Here is a 26,109-nt window from a genome sequence, read left to right as displayed (position 1 = left end):
ACAGACACCTAAAGCCTGGGAGTAAAAGGTGGGGAGAGAAATTTACTGGGAAATTAGGTAATTCAAACTGAAAAGTACTCATGAACACTGGGGCCTTTAGAAGGCCACGCACATAGGCCTGAGACAAGATGCATTTCAGGAAAGAGCCAAGAAAGCCCTGAGATTCCACCATTGACGGATAAATATGCTCAGTGCAACCAGAAAGTGAAGGCTGAGGAAGAATTTCAAATGGCCTAGTTAAGTGTTAAAAGAAATACCGTCACACAAGCCAAACCACAAAGATTGGGAAAGGTGTTTTGTTTGTTTGTTTGTTTCTTTGTTTGAAGATCCTAGTGTCGAAAGAAATTTCAGTAAAAACACTAGCTGAACATAAGCTGAGGCTCTAACAATCAAGAATAGCAAACCCTAAGGGGCCCGTGGGTGGCTTAGTAGGTTAAGCCTCTGCCTTCACTTCAGCTCAGCTCATGATCTCAGGGTCCTGGGATTGAGCCCTGCATCAAGCCCTGCATGGAGCCCCGAATTGGGCTCTCTGCTCAGCGGGGAGCCTGCTTCCTCCTCTCTCTGCCTGCCTCTCTGCCTACTTGTGATCTCTACAAGTGAATAAATAAAATCTTAAAAAAAAAAAAAAGAATAGCAAACTCAGAGAAGGGAGATGATTTGATCCTCAGAGAGAACACATTATAATATTCAAATGCTCAGTTTTTTGATGACAGCAACCAAAAAAATCACAAAACATAATAAGAAACAGGAAAATATTGCCCAGCCAATGAAAAAAAAATTGACAAAAACTATTCCTGAAGGAAGCTCAGACACTGGACTTATACAAAGACTTTAAAGTCACTCTCTTAAATATTCTCAACGGGTTAAAGGAAACTGGTTAAATAATGTATGAACAAAGTGAAAATATCAATAAAGAGATAGAAATTGTTGAAAGAAGTAGAAATTCTAGAGCTGCAAATTACAATAACTAAAATGAAAAATTCACTAGATGGGTTCCAGAACAGATTTAACCAGTCAGAAGAAAGCAGAGGAAATCTTGAAAGCAGAGGAAGAGTAAAACAATATATCATATACAAGTATTCTCAATCAGACTGAAAGCCAATTTCTCTTCAGAAACATCAGAGGCTGCAGAGCAAGAAGAGTCCTTATTTAAAGTGCTGAAGTAAATAAATCCTGCCAAATAAGAACTCTATATCCAGCAAAGCTATCCTTCGAGAATGAAGGATAATATAAGGGGCACCTGGGTGGCTCGGTTAAGAATCTGCCTTCAGCTCAAGTTATGATCCCAGGGTCCTGGGATGGAGTCAGGCTCCTTGCTCAGTGGGGAGCCTGCTTTTCCCTCTGTTTGCTGCCCCCCCCACTTGTTCTGTCTCTCTGATAAATAAATAAAGTCTTTAAAAATTAACTTAAGTAAGTAAATAAAATCTGTTCTGATGATCTGTCTTGTAATTGGAGAGTTTAATCCATTTACATTTATATTGACAAAGATTTAATACCTATAGAAGATATAGCACATATAAACATGTATGTACATATTGACAGAGCCCCAAAATATATGAAACAAGTGCACATGAAATATTCTCCAGGATAGACTATATGTTAGTCCAAAAAAGTCTTAATAAATTCAAAAATACTGAAATTATACAAATATTTTTTCCAATCACAACAGAATAAAACTAGAAATTAATAACCAAAGGAAAACTGGAAAATGTACAAAGATATGGAAATTAAACAACACAATCAACTTAATGGAAATGAAAAGAATTACAAGAGAATACTATGACAACTGTATTCCAATCAATTGGGTAACCTAGATGAAATAGACAAATTCCTAGAAACACACAAGCTACCAAAATGACTAGTGAAGAAATAGAAAATCTCAATAGACTTTTAACAAATAAGGAGATTGAATCCATAATTAAAAAAAGAAAATCTAACAAAAAAATCCCAGGACCAGGTGACTGCATTGGCAACTTCTACCAAACACTTAAAGAATTAACACCAAACCCTCTCAAACTCTTCCCCAGAAATGAAAAGAACGTAATACTTTCTCACTTGTTCTGTAAAACTGGCATTGATACTGAAATCAGGGTCACTTGGGTGGCTTGGTTGGTTAAGCGACTGCTTTTGGCTCAGGTCATAATCCCGGAATCCCAGGACCAAGTCCCAGAGTCCCACATCCAGCTCCCAGCTTCACTGGGAGTCTGCTTCTCTCTCTGACCTTCTCCCCTCTCATGCTCTTTCTCACATACTCTTTTTTTCAAATAAATAAAATCTTTAAAAAAAAATACTGAAATGAGACAAAGATATTACGAGGAAAGGAAACTATAGACTAATATCTCTTAATGACTCCTTTGGTTACATTTACTCATCAGAATTTTATTCTTTTTGATAACATCATAAATAAAGTTATTTTCTTCATTTCTTTTTCAAATTGTTCATTGCTAGTATAGAAACACAACTGATTTTTGTGCATTGGTTTTGTATTTCACACATTTGCTGAATTTGCTTAACTTATAAGTGGCAATCTTTGTGTTATATAATTTACCACAACTTTTAAAGTAATATAACAAACAGACTTAGAAATTTAGAGCCATATATGCCTATATTAGAAAAAAAAATTTTTTTTAAGATTTTATTTATTTATTTGACAGGCAGAGATCACAAGTAGGCAGAGAGGCAGGCAGAGAGAGTGAGAGAAGCAGGATCCCTACTGAGCAGAGAGCCCAATGTGGGGCTCAATCCCAAGACCCTGGGATCATGACCTGAGCCGAAGGCAGAGGCTTTAACCCATTGAGCCACCCAGGCACCCTGATATATTATAAAAATTTTTAAGTTGAAAATCAATTATGTAAGTTTCCATCTCAGAAAGACATTATGAGAATACCAAATCAAACTCAAACTAGCAATAAGGAAAGAATAAAAATGAGAGCAGGTATAAAATTTATAACAAATACAAAATATAGAAGATCAATAAAGCTGAAAGTTGTCTACTTAACATTTTAATAAAATTGGTTACCCTGAGGGGCACCTGGGTGGCTCAGTGGGTTAAAGCCTCTGCCTTCAGCTCAGGTCATGATCCCAGGGTCCTGGGATCGAGCCCCACATCGGGCTCTCTGCTCAGCAGGGAGCCTGCTTCCTCCTCTCTCTCTGCATACTTGTGATCTCTGTCTGTCAAATAAATAATAAATAAAATCTTTAAAAAAAAGTTGGTTACCCCTAATAAGGCTTATCAAGAAGAAAAAAAAGAGAAATTATCACTACCACAAATAAACAAAGGATTACTACAGATTTTGTAGACATTAAAAAAGATTATTATAAGAGAATACTAGGAACAGCCTATTACAATACAGCTGATGAGTTAAATAAAATAAACAAATTCCATAAAACATATAACTTACCAAAGCTGACCCAAGAAGAAATAGAAAACAAGAATAGTCCTGCATCTATCAAAGAAATTGAATCCATTATTTAAAACCTCCTTACAAAGAAAACTCCAGAAACAGATGATTTCACCAGTGAATTTTCCAGACAATTAAGGAAGAAACAATAACCAATCTTATACAAAGTCTTCCCAAGGACAGAAAAAGATATATTCAACTCTATGAGGCCAGGTCCTTGAAACCAAAACCTGGCAAGGACACTACGAGAAAGAAAAAGTATAGACAATTCTCTCTCATTTCCATAAGAACAAAACTCTTAAGCAAAATATTAGCAAATTGAATACATCAATATATAAAAGCAAAATATAATATAACCAAGAGGCACTTATTTTAGGAACACAAAAAGTTGTTTAACATTTAAAAACCAATCATCATTAACAGACACAGAAAGCAAAATATTGTACTATCATGTTGATAGATACAGAAAAAGTATTTAATCAAAATTTAAAACCCATTCATGATATCAACTTTAATAAACTAGTCATAGAAGGAAACTCCTTTATATGAATATAAGAATCTACCAAAAGCATACATAAAACCTAGTTAATGGTAAAATATTGAAAATATTCCTTTTGATAATGGCTATGAGAAAGGTGATAGGAAAATAGAAAAAAATATCAGGACTAGAAAAAAGAGTAATAAAATTATCATTAACAGAGAAAATGATTGTGCCTGCAGAACATCTAAAATAATTCTCTGAAAAACTATTAGATAATAGAATTAATAAGTGAATTTATCAAGTTTACTTGATGCAAGGTGAGCTAATAAAAATCAATTCTATTTCTACATATCAGCAGTAAACAAATAGAAAGTATAATTAAGGAAAATATATCAGTTACAGTAACACTTTTATTTTTATTTTTATCTTTTTTTAAAAGAAGTTCTACATCCAATGTGGGATTTGAACTCACAACCCTGAGATCGAGAGTCACATGCTCTAATGACTGAGCCAGACATGTTCCCTTACAATGAATTTTTAAAATAATAAAAAACATCTTGGACCACACCTCTTTAAAAAGGCCTCTACACTGAAAACTATTAAAGACCCAAATAACTAAAGGGATTATACTCTTTTCATAGATTTCAATACTCAGTATTGTAAAGATGTCAGTTCAACCCAAACTGATACATATTTAATTGGAATATATCCAATGTAATTGCAATCAGAGCCCTATCACATTTGTTGTAAATACTATAAACTGACCCCAATATTTACAGAAATGAAATGATTCAAGAATAGCAAATACAGTCCCAAAGAAAACAGCCTAAGTGGATGCCTCACAATACCAGATATCAAGACATATTATCAACCTAAAGTGATTACATCATGAATATTAGCACAAAGATAGACTCGTAGACCAAGAAACAGAAGATATAGTTCAGACACATTTGGGGAAAGCATGATCGTTTCAATGAAACGTACAGGTCAACTGGATATGATTTAGCAAAAAATGAATCTTGACCCCTATCTCAAATCACACTCAGAAAGCAATTCTAGATATATAATAAATCGAAATGTGAAATGTAAGAACATAAGTTAATCTTTTGTAAGTTAACTTAGAGGAATATCTTTATGACCTTAAGGTAGGTAGAGATTTCTTTCTTTTTTTTTTTTTTTTTAAGATTTATTTATTTATTTTAGAGACACAGAGAGAAAACATGGGAGGGGCAGAGGGAGAAGGTGAGACAGAATCTCAAGCAGACTCTGAACAGAGTCTGACAAGGGGCTCAAGTCCATGACCCTGAGATCATGACCTGAGCCAAAATCAAGAATTGGATGCCTAATCAACTGAACCACTCAGGTGCCTCTAGGCAGAGATTTCTCAAATAGGATAGAAAAAGTGCCAACCACAAAGGAAAACATTAATTGGAGCATGTTAAAATTTAAAACTTCTTTTCATCATAAGGCACTATTAAGAGAAAAAAAGCAAGTCAACAGTGGGAGAATATATTTGAAATACACGTATCCAACAAAAGAAATCATTTAGAATATTATACTACAAGCTTATAAAACTCCTTCAAGTCAATTTAACAGAACAAAAAGCATGCAACCCAATAGAGCACATAGACAGGAGACTTGAATTGGCACTTCACTAAAGATCATATTCCAAATGGCCTATAGATACATGAAAAGATGTTCAACTTCGTCGGTCACCAGGGAAACACTCATTAAAACCATGGCCTGACCAACTTGGGAAGAACGGAACAGGCTTGGCTCAGCTTAAATGTTACTTTCTCCGAGATGCCTTCTTATCTAGATACAGTAGGTGGTAGAGTTTATTTCAACTATTGTCAAGATTAGCCCTATTTTTGGCAGACCCACATCTAAGTCACCTTCACTATAATAGCCCTCACAGAGGGAATTCCCCACTGTGGGAGTTTTGGTGGAAGGGGAGTGCCAAGAGCTAGACACCCAACCTGGAGGCCAGAAGCTGAGAGAGAACAGCTTCATGGTTCAGCTAGGGGAACAGGTGTGTGAGCCAAGCCCAATCAAGCAAAACCTCACTGCAGGCTCCCCAGTTCTCTGTGGAAACATGCAGACACCAAGGCAGAGACCCAGCAAACAAGCTTTCTGTAGCACGACCATCTGAGTTCCGGCTACCTACTCCCCAATCTCTCAGGGTTCTACTTCACTTTCCAAGCCTACTCGTTCAGGCTCCCTTTGATCCTAAAAGCTCCCAATTATCTTCCTTTATTTTTTCCTTTTTTCTTTTTTTTAAAGTAATCTCTATGCCCAACATGGGGCTTGAACTCTCCACACAAGGATCAAGCGTTGCATGCTCTATCGGCTGAGCCAGCCAGGTGCCCCTCTTTTTTTTCTTTTAAATGTCTATCCTTGCTTGCAATCAAGAATCCAGACTGATGCAGCATTCCCTGGCCAGCTCAGTGGGAAGAGCATTTGACTCCTGATCTCAGGGTCTTGAGTTTAAGTCCCATGCTGGGAGCAGAAATTAAATAAATTACTTAAAAAAAAAAAAAAAGAATCCTGACCGATACATCATTCTCTCATTCACTTTTTCACTGTACTTATTGCTGTGTGTAATTATTTCATTCAATTGTTCCTCTGGCTGGTGCTGACCCACATCTAAGAATAAGCTCCAGGAGGTCAGGGTTCCTACCTGTCCTGTTTTCCACTGTACGCCATGCACTTAGAATACAGCCTGACCTATAACAAGGATTCAATGAATGTCAGTTGGATGAATGAATGCCTTGTTTGCTTGCAGCCTTACAGCTCTGGGTGCTTATTCACAAAAAGGGGTTTTCAACAGTCATCTTTTACTTTTTCTTAAAGATTTTATTTATTTATTTGAGAGAGAGAGACCGAGAGTGCACGATTGGGGCAAAGGGCAGAGGGAGAAGGAGAAGCTGACCCCATAATGAACAGGGAACCCCATGATCCCCTCAATCCCAGGACCTGGGATCATGACCAGATGCTTAACTAACTGAGCCACCCAGGCACCCCTCAGCAGCCATCTTTACTGAAAGGCTGAACTTGACATATTTTCCATCAGTGCATTTTCAACCAATGATTTAAAAGCCTACATTTAGTAAGACTAGCTTCAAGACATAGGATCTAATTTCAGGATGAAAGATTAGAAAGCTGCCTCATGTTGCTACTGAAGTTCTCAAATATGCCTAGATATTTATATTAGTTGCTAAACAACAGCTCTGTTTTCTTTCTCACTAACATTCTTCCATTCAGCAAAATACACAATCATAACCTTAGAATATCCATTATTTTATTTTTTTAAATTTTTAAATTTTTTATTTTTTTTATAAACATATAATGTATTTTTATCCCCAGGGGTACAGGTCTGTGAATCGCCAGGTTTACACACTTCACAGCACTCACCACAGCACATACCCTCCCCAATGTCCACCCCCCCCCCCACCCCGCAACCCTCAGTTTGTTCTGTGAGATCAAGAGTCACCTATGGTCTGTCTCCCTCCCGATCCCATCTTGCTTCACTTCTTCTCCTACCCCCTAACCCTCCATGTTGCATCTCCACTTCCTCATATCAGGGAGATCATATGATAGTTGTCTATCTCCGATTGACTTATTTCACTAAGCATGATACCCCCTAGTTCCATCCACGTTGTCGAAAATGGCTATTTTATTTTTTAAAAGATTTTATTTATTTATTTGACAGACAGAGATCACAAGGCAGGCAGGCAGAGGCTGGGGCTGCTGAGCAGAGAGCCCAATGTGGGGCTCAATCCCACAACCCTGTGATCAAGACCTGAGTCCAAGACAGAGGCTTTAGCCCACTGAGCCACCCAGGCACCCCAAGAATAACCATTATTTTAGAGCTAAAGTAAGCCATTTTAAAATTTTTTAATAAAAAGGGTGCCTGGGTGGCTCAGGGGGTTAAGCCTCTGCCTTCAGCTCAGGTCGTGATCTCAGGGTCCTGGGATGGAGTCCCATATCAGGCTCTCTGCTCAGCAGGGAGCCTGCCTCCCTCACTCCTCTGCCTGCTGCTCTGCCTAGTTGTGATCTCTCTCTCTCTGTCAAATAAATAAAAATCTTTAAATTTTTGAATAAAAGCAAAAAAAAAAAAAAAACCCAAACAAACAAACAAACATTTCATTTTGAATAAAAACAAACACATAATTTTTCTGACTGGACCCTCTTGCAAAATACATTATTAACCAAGATCATCAGTCACTGATAGAATTGCAGAAGGAAATATCAGATAAGGAAGAAAGGATAGGACAAAAAGAAATATCTGAATTATAACTTTGGTTGAATAGGTGTGGCTTAAGTGGAAGGCACTCAGTCTTAAGGATTAGCAAAATTAGCAAAATTTAATTTTGCTTTGCCCTTGAATAAAATTAAATTTATTTGAAAGTAGGCATGGAATGTGATGGCTTCCCATCACAACCACAAAAAATAGAGCAGCAGAAGTCCCACATGGAGTTATGAGACTGACGCACTACCTACTGCGCTAACGAGGCACCTCCCACATGGAGTAATAAAACTAGACCCAAGGATATGGATAATTGTTACCTATAGTCTACTTCATGGCAATAAACTCTCAAAACAAAAATATCTGTGATAGCCATTTAGAACATTCACAGGTATGTAGGTTCTCTTTTCTGTGAATCTGATAAGATGGACACTTCCCAGAACATTTTGAAGCTAGGCATACTCGAATGATTTGGTTTGAGTAAGAAAAAATTAGGAAAAGGAAGATGTGCCCCTTCTAGGCAGAGCCGTGGATCTTTCTCCCTGATGGGATGATTGTGGAAGCAGAGGATAAAGTGCTGCTCACATCAGCTAAGTTTCCTGAGTAGCTTTAAAGAGCAGATGTCCTTGCAGATCCACACTGGATATGTAGCACAGACAAGAAATAATCGTATCATTAGTGATTGATGTTTTGGAGTTTGTCACTTACACCATAGCCTATCTTATCTTGACCGATCCCTAATAGGAGATGCCGCCAGGAAACAAACCCTAAAAAGGTGTGACTGGCACTGATAAGGATGGTGAGCCATATTACACAATAGTGAAACATTTGGTAAAGATGTTGCCCGAAGTTACTTGGAAGGTAGATTATGTACCTAATGACCTTGTTCTCTGTTCTCTAGAAGAATTAGTTAGGAAACATAATATTAGGGGGTACCTGGCTGGTCAGTCAGAAGAGCATAGGACTCTTGATTTCAGGGTTGTGAGTCTGAGCCCCATGTTGGGTGTAGAGATTACTTAAGAATAAAATGTTTTAGGTGTGCCTGGGTGGCTCATTTGCTAAGTGTCTGTCTTTGGCTCAGGTCAGGATTCCAGGGTCCTGGGATCAAGTCCTGTATTGGGTTTCCTGCTCCACGGGAGGCCTGCTTCTCCCTCTCCCACTCCCCCTGCTTGTGTGTTCTCTCTCTCTCTCGATATTTCTCTGTCAAATAAGTAAATCAATAAAATCTTTAAAAGAAAAAAGAAGAAGAAGAAAATCTTTTAAAAAGAGAGGGAGAAAGAAAACCTAATATGAATGGTGTGCCTTAGCTGTATTTGACAAGATATCAGAGAGAGAGAGAGAGGGATGGAGATGGACAGAGAAGGGGGGGGGGGAGAGGACCCAGAGAGAAAGGGAGAGAGAGTAAGAGGGAGAGAGAGAGGAATTGGCTTGTTGGCAAATAGAAATGAAAAGCAAAAGAGTCCACAAATTCAAAGATTTGCAGAGTTGGAAGACAGACGGCAACTCACTACAATTAGATGAAAGATGAAATAGTGAAAACTCAATCTGACAACAAGGATCTAATAAAAAATATTGCTTTCACATCCACATTAAAAACCTCTGAGTGGATTAAGGCATCAGAAGACAGGTCTAACCAGAATGAGACTCTGGGGTTGACTGCCTCAGAAAGGGTGAATGAGGCCATTTTGACTGTGGGGATGGCATTTGGTGGCCAGAAATGTGGATTACAGACAGTCTCTAACTTAGCCATAGTTCAACTTACTGATTTTTTGACTTTATGATGGTGCAAAAGCATTCAACGGAAACTGTACTCCCCGTCATGAATTTGGATCTGTTCCTGGGCTAGTGGGTGCATGGTAGAATCCTCTCTGGTGATCCTGGGCAGGGGCAGTGGGCACAGCAACCAGGGAGCCAGGCCATCCATCACAAGGGTAAACAACCAATCGGCTTAGAACCACTCTGTACCCAGACATCCATTCTGTTGCCCACTTTCAGTACAGGATTCACCAAATCACATGAGCTACTCAACACTTTCTTATAAACTAGGCTTTGGGTTAGAGGATTTGGCCCAACTGTAGGCTGATGTACGTGTTCTGAGCACGTTTCAGGCAGGCGAGGCTGAGCTATGATGTTCGGTGTGTGAGATGCATCCTTGAGTGACAATATTTTATTTTATTTTTTTAAAGATTTTATTTATTTATTTGACAGAGAGAGAGATCACAATTAGGCAGAGAGGCAGCCAGAGAGAGAGGAAGGGAAGCAGGCCCCCTGCTGAGCAGAGAGCCTGATGTGGGACTCGATCCCAGGACCCTGAGATCATGACCTGAGCTGAAGGCAGCGGCTTAACCCACTGAGCCACCCAGGTGCCCGAGTGACGATATTTTAAAATTAGGATGGGTTTATGGTAAGGTAACCCCATTGTAAGTCGAGGAAGATCTGTATACTTGTCCTTATTGTTACTGAAACTAGGTTCACCTCTTGGTATGTGTTGAACCAAAAAACACAATCAACCCAAACAATTGGAAAAGGAAAGGTCTTACTTGCGACAAGCAAAGGAGAACACTGGGGTTGTTTCCCCAAAACAGTGTCTCCCTGAACAACAAGACTGGGGACATTTTAAGTGAAGGGTGCATACATATTCATGAAGAGGCTTGCGCAATGAGGAATACAGCAGGAAATTGGGACGAAAGTCACCTTAAGGTAACTCAGTCCAGGTTAAAGTCACAGGGCTGGCAAGGATTAGCATCAACAATTCTCAGGCTCCAGTTGGTTGGGTATCTAAATGCTCAAAGGGGTTTAAATCCTGCAAAGATAAGCCAAGAATGTGTGTCAAGTCAATCTTTACTTTCGAATCAGCCCTGGGAGTTTTACCACTGATTTATTGTCCCCGATATGATAAGGCTACCTACTGGCCTGATAGTGGCTGTTTTGTTTTTGTTTTTGTTTTGTTTTTTTTATTTTTAGTGGCCGCTTGTTCTTACTTCTTTTACAAGACGGCCAGGATCTTAACATGACTTTTCTTTTCTTTTTCTTTTCAGAATCTATTTATTTATTTATTTGAGAGAGAGAGGGAGAGAGGACATGGGGGAGGGCCAGGAGCAGAGGGAGAAGCAGACACCCCGCTGAGCAGGGAGTCCCAGCAGGGCTCAATCCTGGCACTTCAGGATAATGACCCAAGCTGAAGGCAAACACTCAACTGACCCACCCACCCAGGTGCCCCCTAAAATGACTTTTCTTGTGTCGAGAAAGCTATGCCTGTCTTTCTTTTTCCAGGGACTCCTAACTCTTTCTGCTTACATTGTGGCTGTTCCCAAATATTTGGTTCTCTTCTCCTAAGCACATGGTAGGATTGTATTTCCCCAATTCATTTGAAATGAATCCTGACCATGTGATTGACTTTTTTTTCCCCCCAATAAAATGGGAAAGGAAATCATGTATGTCATTTGGGGACAGAAACCTTAAGAGCTAGGGCTTACCGATTATTTCTTTTTTTTTTTTTTTTTTTTTTTTAAGATTTTTTTTTTTTAAGATTTATTTATTTATTTATTTGACAGAGAGAAATCACAAGTAGACGGAGAGGCAGGCAGAGAGAGAGAGAGGGAAGCAGGCTCTCCGCTGAGCAGAGAGCCCGATGCGGGACTCGATCCCAGGACTCTGAGATCATGACCCGAGCCAAAGGCAGCGGCCCAACCCACTGAGCCACCCAGGCGCCCAACCGATTATTTCTTGATAAGGAGTCTCCCCTCCATCAGCCTGGGTCCCTGAGTGACCACGACTGAGTAGGCAGCTTTCTTTCAACCCATCACATAGTGTGAGCAAGAAATACTTCATTTGAGTTACTCCACTGAAATTTTAGAGGTTGTTTATTTTCTTACCATAGCATCCTTAACCTAACCTGACCAATCTAGTGTCCGGTGGGTTTATCTTTGTAGGAGAAAAACCATTATTAAGCAAGAAAGGAAATCCACAAGCCATAAAGTGAAAAGAAAGTTACATTGGACAATATTCTAATTTTAACTCTCATACAGCAAAAAGACACTACAAGAAATTACATGTGGGGAAAAAGCATTTGCAGCACATATACAGAGCGTTAACATGAGCCATATACTGAAAGCATATCCGTAAACCGATGACAGAACAACCCAATAGAAACAATAGAGCAAAGGATATGAGGAAGTCGGGGACAATTGTTGTTTCCTCCTCCAGCATTGTTTGTCCTTCTCCTGACAAAAGCACCTAGATTTTCTTTGGGGGAGCTGCCCCTCTCCCATTCTCAGCCATGTGATTTGGGTAGGTCTGACCACACCAGCCTGCAGCTGGAGGTGGAACTCAGACTGGGTTGGGTCACATGGCAAACCCGAGCCAATCAGTGAGACTGGGAGTGATTGGATCAATTTTGGCACTTCCATGTATTTTTCTTTCTTTCTTTCTTTAACCAAGCACTTTGAAAAATGAGGTCGCTCTGGTATGCTGACATGAAAAGATGTGTATGATATATTGTTCAATGAAACACAAGTTTCTGAGTCACGCATATGATAGGATCACATTTTTTCTAAGTAGGAAGGAGGGGGAAAGCCTATAACACATGGGATTATATCTTTGGATGAGCATAGAGAAAAGCCTGTAAGCTACAGACCAAATTGTTAGCACTGTGTATGATTAGGCTCTCAACCCTTCAGCTCTTTGTAATGCCAGGATGAGATTCTGCAAACTACACTTCTGCCTTGTGACACTGTGGTAACGGGGTGGTCATATGGGGTTCTAGGAGGCTGGAGAAGGAACTTCCTGTTCACTTCCTGAGGGCTTCCTGTTCCTATCAGAGTATCCTCAGTCATTTTTCACCCTGGCAGCTGCACCTGGTTCTGGTTTCCGGTATATGCCCAGAATGAACTTTAGAGTGCCCACTCCTCAGAGGTCTGGGTGCTGGCTTCACAGGCCCCTTCTCCACATTTCCTGGTTCAAACGACTCAGCCAGTCCCCTTTGTTCCTCAGGCCTCAGGATGGAGCCACCTCCCGCTGTTCCACGCGGTCCCTTTGCCTTCTCAGTCCACTACCTGTCAAGTTAACTGTCTTAGTTTGTTATTGCTGCTGTAATGGGCTTAAAACAACACACATCTATGATCTTACAGGTCCGAGTGGCAGAGTCCAAAGTGGGTTTCACTGGTTAAAATCAAGATGTCAGCAAAGCTTCACTCCTTCTGGAAGCTCTGGGGAAATCTACTTCTTTGCCTTTTCCAGATTCTAGAAATGACCTGCATTCTTGGGTTCATTGCCCCTTCCTCCACATTCAAGGACAGCTATGCAGCATCTTCAAATCTTTCTCTGACTCTCCTGCCTCCTCTATCCCTTATAAGGACCCTGTGATTACACTGGACTCAAATGGAGAATTCACAGTCATCTCCCCATCTCAAAATCCTTCGTGTAATCACATCTGCCAAGTCCCTCTTTCCACATCAGGTAAACGACCAGGTTCTGGAGATTAGGACATGGACATCTTTGGGGACTATAATATGTGTACTATCCCAAACCCCTAGATCAGAGGTTTGTAAACTTTTCCTGTAAAAGACCAGACAGTAAATATTTAAAGCTATGCAGACCATATGGTGTCTGTCACAACTCTTCAACTCTGCCATCATAGAATGAAAGCAGCCATAGACAACACAGAAAGGGATGAGCTTGGCTGTATTCCAATAAAACTTTATTTACAAAAATATGTGGCGGGTGGGATTTAGCCTGTGGGCCTTAGTGTGCCAACTCCACCCTACATAAAATTTTGTCTGCTAAAATGCTGATGTATTTTCTGTTTTCCTGACCTACACATTTTAATTAACTAAGGAAGGTGAAATTGAAGAAGTTAGTGAGGAGAGTATATAAATTTTCTGTATATAGATCTCTATATCATTTACTTGTCACAATTAGAACAGATTTCTTCTATGGCTAGGATATCCAATAAACAAAAAATTTACCCATTGTATGATTTTATCTCTATATAAAAATATGTTATTATACTAGCAAAATACTGTAAATAACCTAAACGTCCAACGGATGCCTGAATTGGTTGGATAAATTACATATTCACACAATGGCCAGTGCAGTGGTTCCCCAATTCACTCACACTAAAAATAAAAATCCTTACAATGGCCTATAAAGCGCTACATTTATTTATTTATTATGGTTTTTTTGTTTTGTTTTGTTTTTTAATATCTATCTCCTCCTGCTAAGTTACATGAGGATGGGGATTATTCTCACTTTTATGAACTGATGTATCCCAAGAGCCCTAAACAATACCTCTCACATATGTAGGTGCTCAATTATTATTTACAGAGTAAGTGAATAATGGAATATTTTGCGACCATTAAAAATAATTTTATAGAATTAAATTTCCACATTTAATGATGTGGGAAAATGTTTGAAATATATGAAATAGGAAAAAGCCCATTACAAGATAGTATATACCCTATAACTTAATTCTCAAAAGTTATATGGAAAAATTTGGACACGTATACTCTGATATATTAAACAGTAGTTACCTCAGAGTATGGGATTTTGAGTAGTTTTTATTTTAAAATTTTATTTTCTGGGGCACCTGGGTGACTCAGTCCACCAAGCATCCAACTCCTGATTTCCGCTCTAGTCATGAACTCAGGGTCTTGAGATTTAGCCCCGGAACCTGCTTCCCACTCAGCAGGGAGTCTGCTTCTTTCCTCTTCCTCTGCCCTTCCCCACACTTGTGCACATACATGCCCATTTGCTCTCTCAAATAAATAATAAAAAATAAATCTGAAAAAATTCTTATTTTCTTTTATTTTTAAGATAAAGGTTAGACTGTCTCTTTGAGATACATCTTAGGGGTCCCACTGCTTTTTCTCATGTGACTCTTTGGCCACAGGAAATAGTACACTGCCTAAATTACTGCCTTCCCTCGTCCCAAACAACAAAAAGCAAAACAAACAAAATAGCTCTGAGAAGAACCAAACAGCTGTCCTGATCCTAGTAAGAATTCCCAGAGAGCTAGCTAGCTGTTCTTCAAGGTCTACGTCACCAACAGCAAGCCTCTTGCCAATCTCCTGTCACTTCCCAAAAACTCTGAATGCCCTTGACACTTTATGGTCCCTTCAGAGGCACTCATTCTGTACGAATCTTCCCACCTAAAAATAGAAGCACCTTGTGGACAGGAATCCCATGTTAGGTTGAGAATTAATCTAGGTTAGTAATAAGAGTGATAGCTTGGAAGTCATTAAGACCTACTTGATCTTGGCAAGTTTCTTGACTCCTTGTTCTCATCTGTAATTTGGGATAATAAGGTCCATGTGACATGACTGTAGAGGTGTACTTGTTAAGAACAAGGGCTTGTGGGGTGCCTCGGTGGCTCAGTCAGTTAAGCATCTGCCTTCAGCTCAGGTCATGATCTCAGAGTCCTGGGATGGAGCTCCACATCATGCTCTCCGCTCAGCAGGGAGTCTGTTTCTCCTTCTGCCCCTCTCCTGCTCTCTCTCATACTCTCTCTGTGACAAACAAAATAAATAAAATCTTTAAAAAAAACAAAGCTTTAAACAACTTCAAAGAACAAAGGCCTTGGGGCACCTGGCCAGCTCAATAGATACAGCATGCAACTCTTGATCTAAGGGGTCATGGGTTCACGCCCTAGATCGGGCATTGAGATTACTTCAAAAATAAAAATTAAAAAAGAACAAGGGCCTTGGCGTGAGAGAGGGCTTCATACCAAAGCTCCGTCAGTGTGTGAGCTATATCCTTAAGCAAGTCACTTTACCTCTGATCCTTAATACCCTTCTCTGTATGAAGGATCATTATGGCATCCATTTCAAAGTTACGGTGGAGGATAAAATGCAGTTGTAATCACTGTGACCTCCCTGGTCTGCAAATCACCCTCATCTTTCCCCAGTTGACGGCACTGTCCTCCTCATACGTCCCTGCTTCTCCCTTCCAGTCTCTTCGCAACACAGCAGCCGGGGTCCTCTGGTTGAAGCTCAGTTATATCCTGTCATTCCTTTAATGTGGGTCTCAGCAAACTGTTGCTCACAGGCCACACACAGCTCCCAAGCTCAGAATGGTTTTTACATTTTCAGAGAGTTGGGGAGAAAAGAATCAAAAGAAGAATAATATTTTGTGATACGTGACAATTATATGATCTTAGAACCACGTGTATAAATAAAGTTTGGTCAGAGAACAGCTACATCCATCTGCTTATGCATTGTCCCTGGCTACTTTCACTGCAGTGGCAGCCGGCAAAGCATACAATATTTACTGTCAGGCCCTTTCCAGAAAAAGTTGGTTTACCAACCCCTGCTCTAACACGCAGATCAACAGAAGAAAGTAAACTGTAAGCGCTCTGATGGCTTCTGTCTCACTCAGAGTAAAAGACAAAGGTCCTCGAGAGCCAGTCCCTTCATATAACCCTACCCTCTCCTTTACAGTCTCTCTGACCTCCCTGGTGGCCAGACACAGTCACTCTCGGCCTCAGGGCCTTTGTCCTGGCTGTTCCTTCACCCTGAAACACTCTTCCTGAGGTAACTGTACAGCTCAATCCTTCCTCTTCTCCAGTTGAATCTTGGCTCAAGGGTCACGTTCCCAGGGAGGGTCCCTAGGAACACTAGTTTGATATTCAAGCCCCCTCTGTGCCTCCTAAATGAGCATCTAATCCGGATACCACTTAATTCACTTTTTTTTTTTTTTCACCTCTGTGGGTGTGTCCTTCCCACCAGAATTAAATCTCCAGGGCAGGGCTTTTTGCCCACTGTTATTTCCAAGCACTTACTACCTAGCAGATGCTAAGACAAATGGGTGGAATGAATGAATGAAATAAAAGAGAACAGAAAAAATTAAGCACTGTGCTTCACCCATAGGCAGTACTTCGAAGTGCTTACTATTGTTGGTATAATTATGAATGTTAGTATGTACAGAGGTGCCTGGTGTAAACAAACACTTAATAGATTTGAATCCCCCTTCCCTTCCCTTTCTCTCTCTTTCAGCACTTACAACGGTGCCTTACCTGTCCTGAGCACTCTCCTCTCTCACCTCCGTGTCCCTCCACGATCCATCATGGCAAGCTGAATACTGGGTCTCTGATCCTCGAACCTCTCCACCCCCACAACACTCCGCTCTGTGACTCTGGGCCTCTGTGATGAGGGGGACAGCATGCGTTTGATTAAGGGGATGCTGGTAGGCCTCCCCTTACCAGATTTGCCTGAATTGCTATGGACTCCGGCTCTGGTGTCAGACACTTGAAAGACTATTCAAATGCAAAAGACTTAGAAGGTATGGAGGCCTGGCCCTAAAAAAAATTGTTATAAAGTCTCCAGGGGTTGGAGAAAAAAAAAAAAAAAAAGGACTATGTAATCACCATAGCTGGGCTTTGTTTAGATAAGAGTGTTTGAGGAATGCGTTCAGGATTATTTAAACTCAGACCATTTAAACTCTAAAGAATTCAAAAAGTAAGGGTAAATACTTAAATGACTTTAAAGATTTGCAAGATAAGAGGCTATATAACTTACATAGTTATATATAACTTGTATAACCTCCATCCATCATTCTCAGGATTATGTCATTTAAAATGGCATGTCTGGTGGAAACAAATGTGGGGAGGGGAGATGGAGTCCATGTGTAGGTGTATAATGAGATTATGCATCCTGGATTGCCTGGGGTCAGGTCCAATATAAGATATTCCGGAAAAAAAAAAAAAAGATATTCTGGCACGGGCAGTCAGTGTATCTTAGATTTTGTTTCTGAAAATATGGCCACCATTTTAATTCATTGGGATCATCCATCCCCACACCCTTATGTTTTAAAAAAGAATGTGAGACCCAGAGAGGGACTTACCAACACTAGGCACAATTCCTGGCATATGGGTGCTAACTAAATATTTGCCAAATGATGAAACTTGGGCTGATAACTGAGCCTGGGTGGCTCAGTTGGTTGGGTGACTGCCTTCAGCTCGGGTCATGATCCCAGAGTCCTGGGATCGAGTCCTACATCGGGCTTCTTGCTCCATTGGGAGTCTGCTTCTCCCTCTGACCTTCTCCTCTCTCATGCTCTCTCTCACTGTCTTTCTGTCAAATAAATAATTTTTTTTAATCTTAAAAAAAAGGAATTAGTGAGTTGTGGAGTTGAAACTCTTCCTCTGGCCCTCTCGGCTGGAGACCATCCAGCCCATTGTGTGCAGGATCTTGTCCAATACTGACCATGGAAGAGAGTATTACCGAGCCACAGATCCTTTAGGCAAATGGGTTTGGGATTAAGTAAGCCACTTCAACTTTACTGGGGCCTCTGGGCACCAGCTGCACATTTCCTCTACACCTATCTCACTGGTAGTACATGATACCATTCTTACAGGCCCTTCCAAGAAATATGTCTTGCTCTGAGTCAGGTAGCCCTCCAACCTATCCCCCTACTGATTAGAACCGCCCTCAGCCAAGTGATACTCTCTCCCCAGGAGCAGCCAGCGTCCAATGCCTAGTGAGAGTCAAAAGACCTGACCCTACCCTCTCAATCTGGAGCAACTCTGAAAGGCCACCCAGCTCCAGAACTCCTCAGGCAGTTGGCTGAGGTCTTTGCATTGACTCCATTGAAATCCATCTTCTTATCTGGACCCTCAACTCTATGGTCAAATAATCTTCGACAAAGCAGGAAAAAATATACAGTGGGAAAAAGTCTCTTCAATAAATGGTGCTGGGAAAATTGGACAGCTATGTGTAAAAGAATGAAACTCAACCATTCCCTTACACCATACAGAAAGATAAACTCAAAATGGATAAAAGAACACAATGTGAGGCAGGAATCTATCAAAATCCTAGAGGAGAACTCAGGCAGTAGCCTCTTCAACATCGACCACAGCAACTTCTTTCAAGATATGTCTCCAAAGGCAAAGGAAACAAAAGTGAAAATAAACTTTTGGGACTTCAAGATCAAAATCTTCTGTACAGCAAAGGAAACAGTCAACAAAACAAAGAGGCAACCCACAGAATGAGAGAAGATATTTGCAATTGACAGTACGGACTAAAGGCTGATATCCAAGATCTATAAAGAACTCCTCAAACTCAACACACACAAAACAGATAATCACATAAAAAATGGACAGAAGACATGAGCAGACACTTCTCCAAGGAAGACATACAAATGGCTAACAGACACATGAAAAAATGTTCATCATCATTAGCCATCAGGGAGATACAAATCAAAACCACATTGAGATACCACCTTACACCAATTAGAATGGCCAAAATTAATAAGACAGTAAACAACATGTGTTGGACAGGATGTGGAGAAAGGGGAACCCTCTTACTCCCACACTGGTGGGAGTGCAAGTTGGTGCAGCCACTTTGGAAAACAGTGTGGGGATTTCTTAAGAAATTAAAAATAGAGCTACCCTATGACCCTGCAATTGCACTACTGGGTATTTACTCCAAAGATACAGATGCAGTGAAAAGAAGGGCCATCTGTACCCCAATGTTTATGGCAGCAATGGCCACAGTCACCAAACTATGGTAAGAGCCAAGATGCCCTTCAGTAGATGAATGGATAAAGAAGATGTGGTCCATATATACTATGTAGTGCTATGCCTCCATCAGAAAGGATGAATACCCAACTTTTGTATCAACATGGACAGGACTAGAAGAGATTATGCTGAGTGAAATAAGTCAAGCAGAGAGAGTCAATTATCATATGGTTTCGCTTACTTGTGGAGCATAAGGAATAACACAGAGGACATTAGAAGAAGGAAAGGAAAAGTGAATTGGGGGAAATTGGAGGGGGAGATGAAGCATGAGAGACTGTGGGTTTTGGAGGGGAGGAGGATGAGGGGGAGGGGGATGAGCCTGGTGGTAGGTATTAAGGAGAGCACGTATTGTCCGAAGCACTGGGTGTGGTGCATAAACGATGAATGCTGAAACACTGAAAAGAAATAAAATAAAATGAATGAATGAATAAATAAATAAATAACTATCAGAAAAAAGAAATCCAACTTCTTCCTCAGCTCTCACTCCTCACAGATGTTGATGCTGAGAGTTCTCCCCAGTTAAATTCCAGCATATAAATATCCACCTCAAAGTCTTTTTCCTACAGAATCCGTCCTAAGACAGAGGGGGAAGCAGACAGTGGAGCAGAAGCCTGCAGACCATCAGAGAAGACAGTAAACAAAAGCCAGGAGACAACAGACACCAAGGCCTTGCAGAAACTATTCAGAAGTCAGGAGCTACAATTAAAAAGAGAGAAGAAAAGTCAAGGGAGACCTAATCACTTTCTCAACGCCTCCTTAAAATCACTGATGTAACCTGAGTTGTCTCCCTTCCAACTTAAAAGGATCTATAGGACCACCCTGGGCTGGGCTTCTGCCTTGCATCTTTATTGTCTTTCCACTTCCTGCTGTGATCCTGGGACCACATGACTGGGACACTCTGCCCACATTTGTCAGCCTCTCCCTTTGAGGAACTGGCCAGTGTTGTCTAAACCCCCAGCTTGTGGCTTCAGTCTTGCTCTGAATCAACTGATGACCCAGAACAAAGGTGCTTCCGCCTGTCTGACTCCGAGTACTGCGCGTCCCTCTGGACGCTGTCTTGGACTGTTGCCGGCTCCCCCAGGGGCTAGTCTGATGGCAGGGTCATTTTCTCTAGCTCCATCCTCTCTGGCTCTGGCTCCCCTTCTCCCTCCATTAACCCATGATGTTGAGGGTACAGCCAAGTACACGTATATTCTAATAATCTCCCTTTCTTTTTTGGGTTTAGTTTCCCCTCAAAGAAAATACAGACGTGGCTCCTTACAATTTTAGGGGTTTTTTCCTCCCTCATTTCTTGCTCTGTTGGTTTGCATGTTTCATTCTTTAGCAGGAGATGTGTTTAAGCCTTAAAAATTCAGTAGATCAGAAGTAAGGGTTGTAGAGAACATCGAACTAGTGGAATGAAGTGTTCACATTGCGTCTGAAACGTGAGTTCAACTACTTCTTGTCGTAATATACGAGTTGACAGATCATAAAAAGCTACTTTTAAAATGGGTTCATGTGTTTATTTAAAAAAAAAATGTTAGGGGTGCCTGGGTGGCTCAATCAGTTAAGCATCTAACTCTTGATTTTGGCTCAGGTCATGACCTCAGGGTCGTGAGATAGAGCCCCACATCCAGCTCCACACTGCATGTGGAACCTGCTTAAGATTCCATCTTTCTTTCTACCCCTCCCCTGCCCGCACACTTGTGCTCTCTATCTAAAAAATAAAGAAATATAATTTTAAACATACACAAAGAAATCATGCGATGAACCTTCACATACCCATTATCCAGCCTAATCTACCTGAAATGTACATATTTATTTCTACTGTGTTCAGTTTAATGAATCAGTAGATGATGATGGTGATGCTGAATCAACTAATTTCCTCGCAGGTAACTGAAGGTCACCTTAAAATGACAACTACTGATCACATTCTCTGATGGACCTGAATCATCATTCTCCTTCAGACACGCATTCCTGGGACTCCTTACATTGAATTGGCAGGCAAAAATTAATTCTTTTTTCTACATTTTTTTTTTCTGTGTTCTTTTTTCTGCATGTCTCTTGAATCCACCCCCTTCTATCTCCACCTACTTTTACGGTTTTGGGTCCTCAGTCATCTCTTGTCTGTGTAACAAGATTTTGTATCTTGAGATTTTAATATTTTATCTGTCCCCCATCCCGACCTCTGCCCCCTATTTGCTTCTCTCTTTCTCTCTCCCATTCAAGCAGAAGGTCCGCATTGAACTAGGAAACCTCGAGAAAGGTCTGAGGCAGAGCAGAAGGCAGAAGGAGGCAAAACTTTCTGGGTTTTGTTTTCCGAAAACTCAAGGAGCTTGAGAAGAAATTAGAGGGTTTGCAAAGGAGAAAAGGGAAGAAGGCTATTTGCAGGTATAGATAGTGTTTAGAGGCAAAAATAGAATTCCTTGGTGGGGCAGGCCCCTGTCCCTGGGGAGCCTAGTTCCGCTTCCCGTGTAGTTGCAAGTCCCCGGAGATGAATGGCTGCTGTCTACATCCAGGGTCTGTGACTATAAGCAGACTCACAAAAGATGCCCAAATCCTCCAAAGGTGGCACAGAGGTCAGAGAACTGTTGGGCCTGAAGGGACAAGAACCAAGGGTCTTCTTGGTGGTACCCTATGTCTAGCACATTGCTGTCCACCCCCATCTTGACAAGGTGTGAGGCTCTGGGGCTGTGTGGCACCACCCCTGCTGGTGAAATGGGCAAGAATCTCAGGTCAAGTCGCAGTCCGTGAAATAACTCGTCTGGTCTCCCAAGGCAGCCGAGGAGACTAAGAGGATCTCGGGCCTGTACTGCCCCAGACTTCCTAAGACTCGCTGAGCTACGGGATGATGCCTGGCCTCAGGCTCCTCATCTGTGAAATGGAGCTGCCACGTCTACGTGGTAGGGTTCCTGGTGAGCACAAGGTGAGAGAACGGAGATGAAATACCCCATACTACTCAAATGTCTGGGTTTTGGAACACTATTGGGAAGAACACCAGTGAAGACCATTTCATGTGTAATAACCCCAGCCCTGAGGTTCCCCTGGGGCTTCAAGGGCACTGTTCCCCCCAGAAGGCTGGGCTCTGCCGTGTCTCAGCCTGTGCACAGCCTACTCCCCTTTCCTGAAACATCTCTTCCAACACCACCCCTCCCCGGCTTTCCCTCTGCAACCTCCTATTGATCTCCTGGTCTCAAGGTAAGAGGTCGCCTCCTCTGGGGAACCTCCATGAAACACACTCCACCCAAACATTTGGGTGACACACCCCTTCTCTGGGCAGTCCTGACACGCAAGCTCTGGGCTTTAATGCTGAACCCCCCCCCCCACAACCCAGCCCACCAGCCTACTCCTCCCCCCCTCCAGACCCCACCTCCAACTAAACTAGCAAGCCCCTGCCGAGTGTGGGCTGTATCTTGTTTATTATTGTATTTCTAAGGTATAGAACAGGGTGTCACCATAATAGACACTTGGTATTATATTTTAAATAAAGGGAGGGACAGATATGCCCTCTGAGTCATCATAGACAGATTCATTTATGGCCCCGAGAACTTCAGTGCCAAGTATATGTCTTATTATAATTGAATTTCTTGAAAATTGGCAATCCGGATACAGCTTGAATATAACATACTAGCTAGTCACCGCCCACCCACAGGCACATCCTAAGTTCCTCCTTGAAGGGCTTGAAAATTCTTTGGCTTGTCTCATGGTCCCCAAGTAAGTTCTCAAAAAACATCAGCTGAGTAATTGGTAAACATAATACATCTTTCCCCAACGAGTGCAGGGACAGAATTAATGACGTAAATTCCTATTCTTCACCATGACTCAGAGCTGATGGGTGTTCTAGGTTTCATAAATTGTGGGAACTGGGAACAGGTCTTTTCCTCTTCACACCATATCAAGGTCCAGTATATGTGGACCTTGATATGGTATGCCATCCTGATGCCAGGAAATATGATGGCATGATATTCTAGAGCCTAGATTCCAGACAGCCCTGCCTTCAGTTGTTTCCAGTCCGATACTGGAAGAAAAGAAACAGTGCACCATTCTTGATCTTAATCGGGGCTTCTGCTCCAGTCCCCAGACTTGTGTTCTGCTCTCTTTCTGGACCTCAAGCTAGTCAATGAGAAGTTAATGAACTAGGACATCAGCTGATCCAGAAATGAACAACAGCCCTAAACATTGACTAGACTGATCAGCCACAGACATTTCATAATGAATGATGGGGGGGAAATTCAGTCTTACTCACAGCAAACAGTACTGGATTAAAATGTCTCCCACAATACCATGACAAGCAGTTGTGCCATTAAAATTACAAATGGCCACTTAAGCTAATATATTTTGCTTGCCTGATGCCCTCTGGTGCTGTTCATCTCTCTACCAGTGATGACACAGATATGTGATATCTTGGTTTTTATCTCAGGCTGGAATAAGAACAATGAAGTCTTCTATAAAGTTTTGGATGGCTGGTCTTAGGACACAGCTGTCACCCTTAACAGCACCCAGCAGACTCTGGGCACAATGATGTATTTCCTCCTCAGGAAAATATGGATGTAGAGACGTAGACTTTTTTCCTGTGTGGCTTCCCTATCTCCCTCAGCCTTTTTTTTTTTTTTAAATAGAAGAACAAACTTTGACTGATGGGCCCAGGGATGGGCATTGCAGCAAGCTGGGCCAATAAACTCCCTCTTGGGGAATCTAGAATCCAGATTAAGAGGTCCCATTGTCTGTTTGACTGGTTTACAGTCAGGACTTAGAAACTCAGAATTGGGAGTGGTGATTTTTTTTTTTTTTAAAGATGTATTTATTTATTAATTTAGAGAGTGGGGAAAGGCAGACAGAGAGAGAATCTCAAGCAGATTCCCTGCTGAATGTGGAGCCTGACTTATGGGTTCATCACATGACCCTGATATCATGAAGCCAGTGGAAACCAAGAGTTGGATGCTTAACTGACAGAGCCATCCAGGTGCCCTGGGGAGTGGTGATTTCTACCACATTTATGTGGTCCGTGGAACAAAGAAAGCCAAAATGCAGTTCGAAAAAATTACCAGTTTGAATGAGGACTTCACTGCCTCCATTCTGACCTCAAACTTTCTAGTGAGGCTCTTCTTTCCAACTTGTCTCTAGGACCCTGAGCACAAAGCATCCCCCGATGGGAACTGAAACTCCCCCTTCAGCAACAAGGACTGCCCTGAACCAGCAAGACCCCGCCCATGAATGCCTCCAAGACAGTGGTGGACTTGACCTTCACTGCTCCCCTGTGCATACCCACCCACCTTTGTCCCACATTCCCCTTACATAAACCCAGAAGTGTTCTTGGCACATTGGAGGCTGTCTTTGAGGTAGATGTCAGTTTGCTGTCTTCCTGGTATTGGCCTCACTGCAATAAATTCCTTCCTGGTTTCACCACCACTTATTTTTCTGCCTTTGGGTTTTGTCAGCAATGAGTGGCCAAACCTGGTGTGTTCGGGACCCCTGGAGCCAGATGCCCTTGCACCCCGCCATGTGTGGGCTACAGATTTATTCTATAACCAATTTGGTTTAATATGTTAGTCAAAAGATTTATAACTAATACACTGACCATGTTGTGGTGAATATAAATGAATATAAATTGCAATAGAAATTTGAGGAGAGGAGGCATTATTTATACCACTGGTATAAATTACCTCAAGAGCACTGATAATAGTAAGCAAACACTAGGGGCGACTGGGTGGCTTAGATAGTTAAGCATCTGCCTTCAGCTCAGGTCATGATCCCAGGGTCCTGGGATGGAGCTCTGCATCGGGCTCCCTGCTCAGCGGGGAGTCTGCTTCTCCTTCTCCCTTTGCCTCTCCCCTCTGCTCATTCTCTCTCTCAAACAAGCAAAAATTTTTAAAAAGTAGTAGCCTAATAGCATACAGTAAAATCATTAGGAAATGATGAGTATTGAGTATTTATTACTCTTGTATAATTTATTTAATATATTCAAATTTTAATTTTAATAATGGCCGTGTTTAATAGCTGGCCAAGTTCCTGCAAATTTGACCATCTGCTTTTGCAAACTGGTACACGTCAGCTCCAGCACACCACTCATTGGGACGAATGTTTGATGGTCAAATTCAAATACAGGTTCATGGTCTGGTTAACATGATAGCTAAGCCAGAGTCATGTCACCTAAACCCTCAGTACCAGTGCTTGACACATGCATTCTTTTGTTGCTGGTCTTGTGCCTAACTCAGAACCTTCTCATTCCCCATGGAAACTGTTCTAAATCTTTACCCATCCTCCTTCTGGAAGAAGTAAGGTCCCACCCTTAACAAGGCTCCCCCACCCCCACTCAGGGCTCCTGATCTCAGCCATCTCCTCTGGGACATCAAGCCATTAATTGCAGTCAGCACATCCCAAACCAAACTCATTATAATGTTTCTGCCTGAACTTGCTCTTCCTCCCCCTTCTCCTCTTCTTCTTCTACACCCTAACCACAAAGAACTGTTTATTCCCTATCTCATTT

This window comes from Mustela lutreola, chromosome 7 (genome assembly GCF_030435805.1).
Source record: "Mustela lutreola isolate mMusLut2 chromosome 7, mMusLut2.pri, whole genome shotgun sequence".
Lineage (NCBI taxonomy): Eukaryota > Metazoa > Chordata > Mammalia > Carnivora > Mustelidae > Mustela > Mustela lutreola.
This window is presented reverse-complemented; position numbering follows the sequence as displayed.